Source organism: Etheostoma spectabile, chromosome 7 (genome assembly GCF_008692095.1).
Source record: "Etheostoma spectabile isolate EspeVRDwgs_2016 chromosome 7, UIUC_Espe_1.0, whole genome shotgun sequence".
Classification (NCBI taxonomy): domain Eukaryota; kingdom Metazoa; phylum Chordata; class Actinopteri; order Perciformes; family Percidae; genus Etheostoma; species Etheostoma spectabile.
Genome location: NC_045739.1, coordinates 13,743,494 through 13,751,865, shown reverse-complemented (window position 1 = coordinate 13,751,865; position 8,372 = coordinate 13,743,494).

The following is an 8,372-nucleotide window of genomic DNA, read 5'->3' as shown; positions in this document are numbered from 1 at the left end:
TCGTAGCCCATCAAAGAGAAGGTGTTGTTTATGCACATCTCCTGCAGTGTTGTCTTCTATTTCTGTTCATTTGTGGCTTTTCGGCCCAAACTGAATGGATTAGCACTGAGATGACACTGGGTGAGAATAGCATAGGCCGGTCTCGGAATGAGTGAACCTTAACAAGCCACGTGGTTCTGAAATTAACATCTAGTTGTGTATTCTGGGAGATGAACACAGAACATTTCACTAAAAGCAACCATGCTAGCAGCTCTATGATGCTGCACTTCAGCTGAGCCATGCTTTGAGCTAAATGCCAACGTCAGCATGCCCAAATGCTTACAATGACAGTGCTAACATGCTAATGTTAAGTAGGTATAATGTTTACCATGCTCACCATCGTTTTTGAGCGTGTTAGCATGCTAACATTTGCTGATTAGTGCAACACACATTTGGTCATAGACAAATTAAAAAGTTAAGGGGACACCAAAGTTATTACTTTTCATCCTGAAGATAACATGAATTTCTGGACCTAACATTTCACTCAAAATTGCAAGCGTCAAACTTATGGTGCTAGAGGAAAAGCTAGGGGATTACCAAAGTCAGGAGGACGCTGAAGACCATGACTTTCTGTACAAGGTTTCATGACAAATAATATTTCAGTCTGGACCAAAGTGGACCAACTACTGGATCAACAGTTCAACATTGCCATCCCTAGAACCATGGCCATACACTAGCATGGCTAATAATTGGCTTGGCATGGCTTCAAACATCACTTCAGTTTTATTTGCCCAGGTTCTGAAATTAAAGTCTCTTAACCGTTTTATGGTATTCAGATGAAATTTACCCATTTCAAATTTTTAGAAGAAGAAAAATGGTACAAGTAGATTTTTTATACCTGAAAATCAACGGCCTTACTTATTTTCTGGGATAAACATGTATTCCTGACTCAATTCAGAAAATTACTCTGGACATGACAATTTACGTTTTTTCCATAGCAGATTTTAACATGAATTATAACCTTATGATTTAAAAACAACAATAATCCCACTTCCATTTTTAATTGTGTTCTAGTAGAGACCAATAAAATAGACAGATATAGAAATAGGTTCCTAAACATATATGTTATCTCAATTGTTTGAAATTGAGATAAAGACAATATGTGTTAATAGATTAGGATGTAAAATTTTATTTCAGAATTGTTTTTAAAACCCCAAATAAGTCACAGGTCAATTTACAAGAAGGTCCCGAAAATGAAGACAACAAAAGGGTTAAATGGTTGCCTCGACCCCAATACAATCTAAAACTTTAAATTTTAAAAATTCAACAGCAACGTGCCTTTCCAGGAACAGTGTCCCAGCTACTTCTACAGTCCACAGAACACACAACCGTTTCGATAGGGATTCTTTCTAGAAGTTTCTATAAAATAAAAATAAAACTATCTGCATGGCTAGATATGGGTAAGTGAGAAAATGTGTTTTTATGTCATTAGGCTGAACTGATCCATTAACATGCAATGATCATTTGTCATATAACTGCCTTTTCCATGTATAATTTTATTTTCAAAACAAACCCATTTTATGAATTGTTGTGGGCAAACAATTAAGTGTTAGTGTTGTTGCCTGCATTGCTGATAGAAAGAAATTTTCCAAACCATCTCCATTTTTATCTGTACTTACATTTTGGATTAAAAATGTGTTTGATCAGCAAACCAAAGCTTTTTACAAATCCACAGGTGGCATATCTTCCATCAGTTGCAGGGATAATCTGGCTCACTGCAAAATCATTTTCTTCCTGCAGGTGAACCCGAGAATCTAACAGAGAAAGAGACAAGCTGTTGATGTGTGTCCTTCTGGCAGGTGGTGGAGGATCAGGTCTTGTGATGTTTCTCACCTAATATGGTCAGGTCTGGACCATCAGCTGAGAATCAGGTGCTTGCTACATATTTAAGAGGATGAAGACTTCATGCTGGGCAGATGCACTCATCATAAGGCTCTGCTCAGGACTTCTTTGTCTTACAGTGGTAGAATATGACAAAGTAAATTTTCTAAAGTTTCTGCATGTACTTGTACTTACTACACTACCACTCCACTACATTTCTGGAGGAAAATCTTTACACTACATTTTAGTATTTAGTAGCAGTAACTTTTCAGATAAAGACTTTCCAAGTAAAACACATCATTATTTCAAAAAAAGTATTGTTTTTGATTAAACAGTAGACTGTAAGCGTGGCCCCAGAAATGTGTTTATGTTGTGTTTTTGTATGTTATTGTGTTGATTGTTTGAGCATGTGATGAAAGTATTTTTTTCTTATACCTCTCTTTCTTACTCACCTTTACAGCATTAAATGTCTCTTACATGTAAATACTGTGCATCATCAAAAATAATCAATGTGTATAACACTCTGAATAGTGCCATTTTGCGAAACAAGTACTTTTACTTATGATACAGTATATTTTGCTGGTGATACTTTACCTTACTTTTAGTTAAGTAATGTTTTTTCATTTGAGGACTTTTACTTGTATTTGAGTTTTGTTATACTGTGTTATTGCTTATCTTATGTAATACTTCTTCCACTACTGAAATCTTACTGCATTTTTTAGTCTGTATCTCACTTCTTTTGTCTTTCCTCATTTCCACTCGTGCTTGCTCTCTGTCTTCTTTGTGTCTTTGTATTTTGCCACTGTCCTCTTTTCTGCAAATGATCGCATTTACAGTATGTAGGCATCCTAGCGATTCTGTGTTGGAAAAAAGTATTTAATGTGGTAAGAAATGTTATAGTTTAAAAAAAAAAAAAGGGTTTCAGTTCTTCGAAAGGATTTCAAGTGTCTTTCAAACACTTCAAAATATAAGCGCTGAGATGCATGTTAAATTTTCCCTGTGATTTTTTCGGTGTCAGTAATTTGGTGCTGACAAGTGTTCATTACACAGTTGTTTGTCCAGTTACTGAGCTGATGGCTTTGACCAGCATGTACACAATTTGAAAATATTGCATTTAGTGGTATGAACGTAATTAAACACCAACATATTGGTAATTTTTAGAGTTAAGTTAACCCTAATGATGAGACTGATAAAAACCTCTCTTACTTTAATTGAACATATTCTGCTGTCTGTTTGCCTTTAACACAGTGTGTGGCTGAATCCCCGCTGATTGAATTCCACCATAAATGATTATACTTAATGAAATTCAAGCAATTAAAGTAAAAGCCTGATCAAATGGTGGCTGACAGTCAGTCAAATATGCTGACAGGTAATTGAAAATGTCCCCTTTCTCTTGCTCTCCACTGTCCCTGTAATATTAATCCATTTAAAGAAAGATCAGGTTTCCGGCAGCAATAGTGGAGTAGATGATACTTAATCAACTAATTGACACAACAAAGACCTTTTCAAATGTGTGTTCCATAACATCTGGCCCCTCTCATGTTTAATACTAAATTATTCACCAGGATGACTTTTTGTTTTATTCAACTAGCTGTAACTTGTTTCAGCGGTTGATGAACGTGTCTGGCAGCAAAGGTCAAAGGTTAAACTAATGAAAAAGTAAGCAAAAGTAAACTTAACCTAACTTTGTGGCAATAAAGCCAGTGTAAATCCCAATTTCTCTTTGTAAATATGATTATACACAAGCTGGCTCCTTCTAACAAACCATCTCATTGGACATAAAAAACATGGCGCCTCAGTTTCATTGATCAGCAATAGCATTAAATGTTATTACACGTCAGGCTCTCTGGATCAAAGACAATTATTCATAATTCACCTTTTCCAAAATCCTGTGGTGTCGCTCTGTACTACAAAAGCAACAGAGAGCATTGAGAACAATTTAATGGATTACCATTTTTCCCTTTGCCTTATGACACAATGACACAATTACCTTAAAGCTTATTTTTGAGACGGGAAAAAAAGGATTGGGTGACAGAAAAATAAGGCGGCTAATATGCTATCTTGTATTTAACTTTGACAAACGTACAGGCTCAAGGCGTAACTGTTACTTAGTACTTTCAGTTATGCTTCTGAGAGTGGGAAGGGTACTGTATACTGTAGCTACAGGTCATTGTTGCCGTGCAGATGAACTAAGTGACAATAATTGAGTTAAGAGGAAACAAATGATGTCATGAGTGCATGAAGTGGAAAGAGTCGACTGATTTATTTTCCAAAACAATACATGCCAGAGTAAATCAGTTTTATTAGGATGTAGGGTAGCTTTAGTTCACTAGGCTTCACGGCAGTCACCATGGAGAGTGACTGTGCTGCACTAAAAGATCCACAAAAAGACATAGTAAGACATAAGAATATGTTACTTTAATCTGTGATTAGTGATAGAACAACAAGCGAAAAGTCAGAAAGTGAGAGATTGTTTTGTATATTATATTATTGTATTATTTTTATTTCTGATTCCTTAACATATAAGCAGCATTGCTAGTCAAGGTGGATCTAATATGTTTATGATCTAATTGTAGCAACACAGTAGGGTAGTTTAAAATATAACAATGCGTCCAATCTTCTAAGATGATCTATATGTTGTGTACGTAAAAACTTAATATACAAAGGTATTGCAGCTGTCAAATAAATATAGTGGAACAAATGCAAACTGTCCTTAAATTCAGTCCTTGAGTTCATCTTTGTTACATTGTACCACAGAGGTCAGTGGATATGTAGATTTGTTTAGAAAAGCTTTCATGGAACAGAAATGGCCCAAAGTCATATGATAAGTAGTCTAGCTTGGCCAGACCATCCAAACGCTGCGGAGCGGAGGAGGGTCTAGCTACTCCACACAGCACTCCAGGATGGGAAAAAACATGCTGTGGTTTATTGGCATTTTTTTAAACCTATCACAATCGTCTTGGGTGGTGCTAAGCTCTGCATGTACCCGCTGCAAAATAGTCGTACGAGAGAAAACACAGATTGAACATATAGTGTAGCCAGCTGTCTCAATTAACATGCAGAGATCTGAGGAGCAGTTAACCATAGTCTTCATAAATCCACCAAATTTAAAATTCCAACATGGAATGGAACAGGACGCGGAAGGAAACGGACATACATGCATCCGGCGGAACTTACTGCGACACCGGAGCAATCCCGGAAATGGAAAGATGTAGACTAAATGATGTGTAACGCCACTACATGTAACACTGTCAGTCACACTTATGAAAACAAAACAAGAAAAGAATTTATGAAAAAACCAAGTGTGTTTGTGAAACAACAAAAACATGGGTTGTAATCCAAGGTACATTGTGTTACATTTTTGTCATTCAGCCTGTAAAACAGCCAAAGTATCAATGAGAAGAAGAAAAAATTATTAGATTAGATAGACTTTATTTGTCTTTGGTTTCTCCCATCAAAGTTACATAAGATACGATAAAACATACAAATATATAGCACACAATATACTGTGCAAATGGGCAAGTAGCAGCAAATACATTATATAATAAAAGACAGCACATTAAAAAAAAGTTCTCTGATGCAGTCATTCTGTGTTCAATGCCTGTATGGCACAGGGAATAATAGACTGGCCCTTGGGACTCTTAATCGACAGCAAGACATCTTTACTTATCTTTATCTAGAAATTTGCATGATTTTCTATGTGATAGCAAAGAAAACAAATTCTCTCAATGTCCAAATGTCTGGTTTTAAATACATGTTTGTAAGCAACAGCCTTGTGAAGACTTATACAGTATACAGTAAGTAACTATAACAACTAATTCTGATTCTACTTAACTGAATGTTAATAGTGGAATAATGTGACAATAATCTTAAAGCATTTTGCGTTGAAATGAAGTTGCTGTCTCAAGCAGGATCTGTGTTGGAAAGAACACAAACATAGTACACACACTGCTTCTACACGTACAGCATCAACTGTAGGGAACTCAATTTTTCCCACTGCGGAAAAAACCCAGAAATAGTGGCAAAGGTTCTCTCTGTTCTTCTCTGTTATCTGACTGACGACACCACAGAAGACAGACTAATAACGCAGGGGATGAAAGTGGCCACAATTATTTCCCTACAATGATGTAGATGCAACCATTTCAAAGACAGTTTGCAACTTCAGATGAAGTTTACTTTATTAAGCATGTGTACAGGGTCTTTGTCCCTGCGTGTTTACATTTTACATTTTTACAGATTGTGCATTTGGGATTATGCATGCAACAATTTAGATTTAATGAAGTTATTTACTGCCTATAAGAACAATTCCATTCAAGCTGTTCTATCTACATTTGTATCTTGAAGTCAGACCTAGCAGCCTTAAATGCAGTACAAAAAAATACAAAATTCAATTTTAAAAGCAATTCAAAGTTTGAAAGGTCAAAGGTTTCCTGTCAATCACCGTTTCCTTGCCACTGTGGAGATTGTTTACCCTCTAAAGTCAGTTTAAACTTGATCTAGTCGTCACATCTGTTGAACGTTTGGGCTGCAAAACAAAACAAAAGTTGTTTAGTAGTCGACAGTTACAGGCATGCTGAGGTGGTAACTTTAGTCTGTGAAAAGTCTGTAGGTGTGTGGTAAAGCTGTGACCCTTGTTGTATTGAGGTAGAACATGACTTAAGATCCCAGAATCATGTGGTGCGTTGAACTCACACTGAGTTCTCAAAATAAACTGATTTCCATGCTGATACAGGACAGGTACCGTATTGACAAGGTTGGAGCTTCCTCTTTTTGTTCCACTCTTAAACTCTTGTGTTGGGAGGAGGGGGGTGGGAGTTCCTACACTGCGCTCAAAGACGGGTTTATCTCTGAATACCTTGATGTGAATAACTATGTAAACTAGAAAGTCTGTTAAAAAAGCAACTAACTTCAACAAGAAATACACTTGGTGAAACTAGCTTAAAGGGATATGGTAGCTTTAGATATCACAGCAAATGATGCACTGTGAACACAGTCCTTGCCTCGGGGCAACACGGTGACAAATGCATTTAGCTGCGATTAAACAGCCTATATATTTAATGTGAAAAGGGAGAGCATCAAACTTGTGTTGGCAGAGAACATACTTACATAACATTATTTTTGCAGATCCTAGCTAAAAAGAATGTGTTTTAGTTCATTCAATAGCTCATTTAAATAGAGAATTTTAATGTTTTTTCTGTACACGGTAGTGCATTGTGGGAAAAGTATGACTCACTAATTTACTGTTTACTTGTTATTGTGGGCTAAGCTTTTTCCATTGTTCATCACAATCCAATCTTTAGAACAAAAGGATGCCTACTAAAAGGTTTGAGCTCAGGAAAATTTATGACCACAAGGAAACGTACCATTAATGTGTTCTCAGCAATTTTGGTTCTCCAACTAAGAGTTTGTGAACTTGTCTGTTAGAGACAGAGGACAAACAATTACAGGTTGGAAGGGTTTGAAACAGGTTTAATATCCTGTGTGTCTGTTGCAGATGCTATGCACCTGTAACCCAGGCCAGGAAAGGGTCAACAGAAACCTAGTTTTGGCCAATCGGAGGAGGATGTGCCACCTTTGGCTGAGTCGCTATCTAATCTGTCAGGGGGCGAGCAGGAGACGGTTGTGAATTTTGACGTTGATAGTCACCAGAGAAGAAGAAGTTGGTTATTTCATGGCGCAGATTAGAAACCAAATTGAAACGTAAGCAATTAAAATTGCTAAATGTTAGAACATCGTGTCAAATTGGTCATTATCACTGTGACTTATAAAGTGTCAGATTCAATTCCATCATAGTGTTAGTAGTGTCAAAAAACGTTAGCTGAAGCTGTTGTTCAGTAGCTAGCTCAGAGATGTATCTGTTTCCGTGTCACGTTCTCATTAGGTGCTGAGCCCCCCTAAAGGTCTGATTCTAGAATCGGCCCTGGTGCTCAGTCTGTCTTTGACAGACACACGCACGCACAGACACACACACAAAATAAATAAATAAATAAATATAACCGCACACTATGTGTCTTTGCATTCTTCAAATATAACTTGGTAAATGCAAGTTTCTGGGTCATAGTATGGGGAAAAGCCGCAAAGAAATGAATTTAGTACATTTGGCTTTCCAATACAGTACTGTATACTGCCTTGCATAAAAAACAGCATCACATGTGGTCTTTACTCTAAATGTGTACATCACGTCTCAGAATAAAATAATTGGGTATTTTGCCATGAAACATCCAATCACACTACAGATCCCTTTAATACGCATTATGCAGTAAGTGTGCACTATATGTAAGGGAATGTTACAGTGTTTTACTTAAATAATAGACTGTGTGGAGAAAAAGTGTCACAATCCCATGTAGACAAACAGAAATAACCAGATCCCAGGGTTTACTTTGGAATCATATATTGAAGTTTGCTGGCAACATGTGCAGGACGGACACAGACCACGTTAACGCCATACTTAAAGGACCTCATTCCCTCTGTACTTTCAGGTCAGTGGCTTTCATCAGATGTAATGGGTGGAG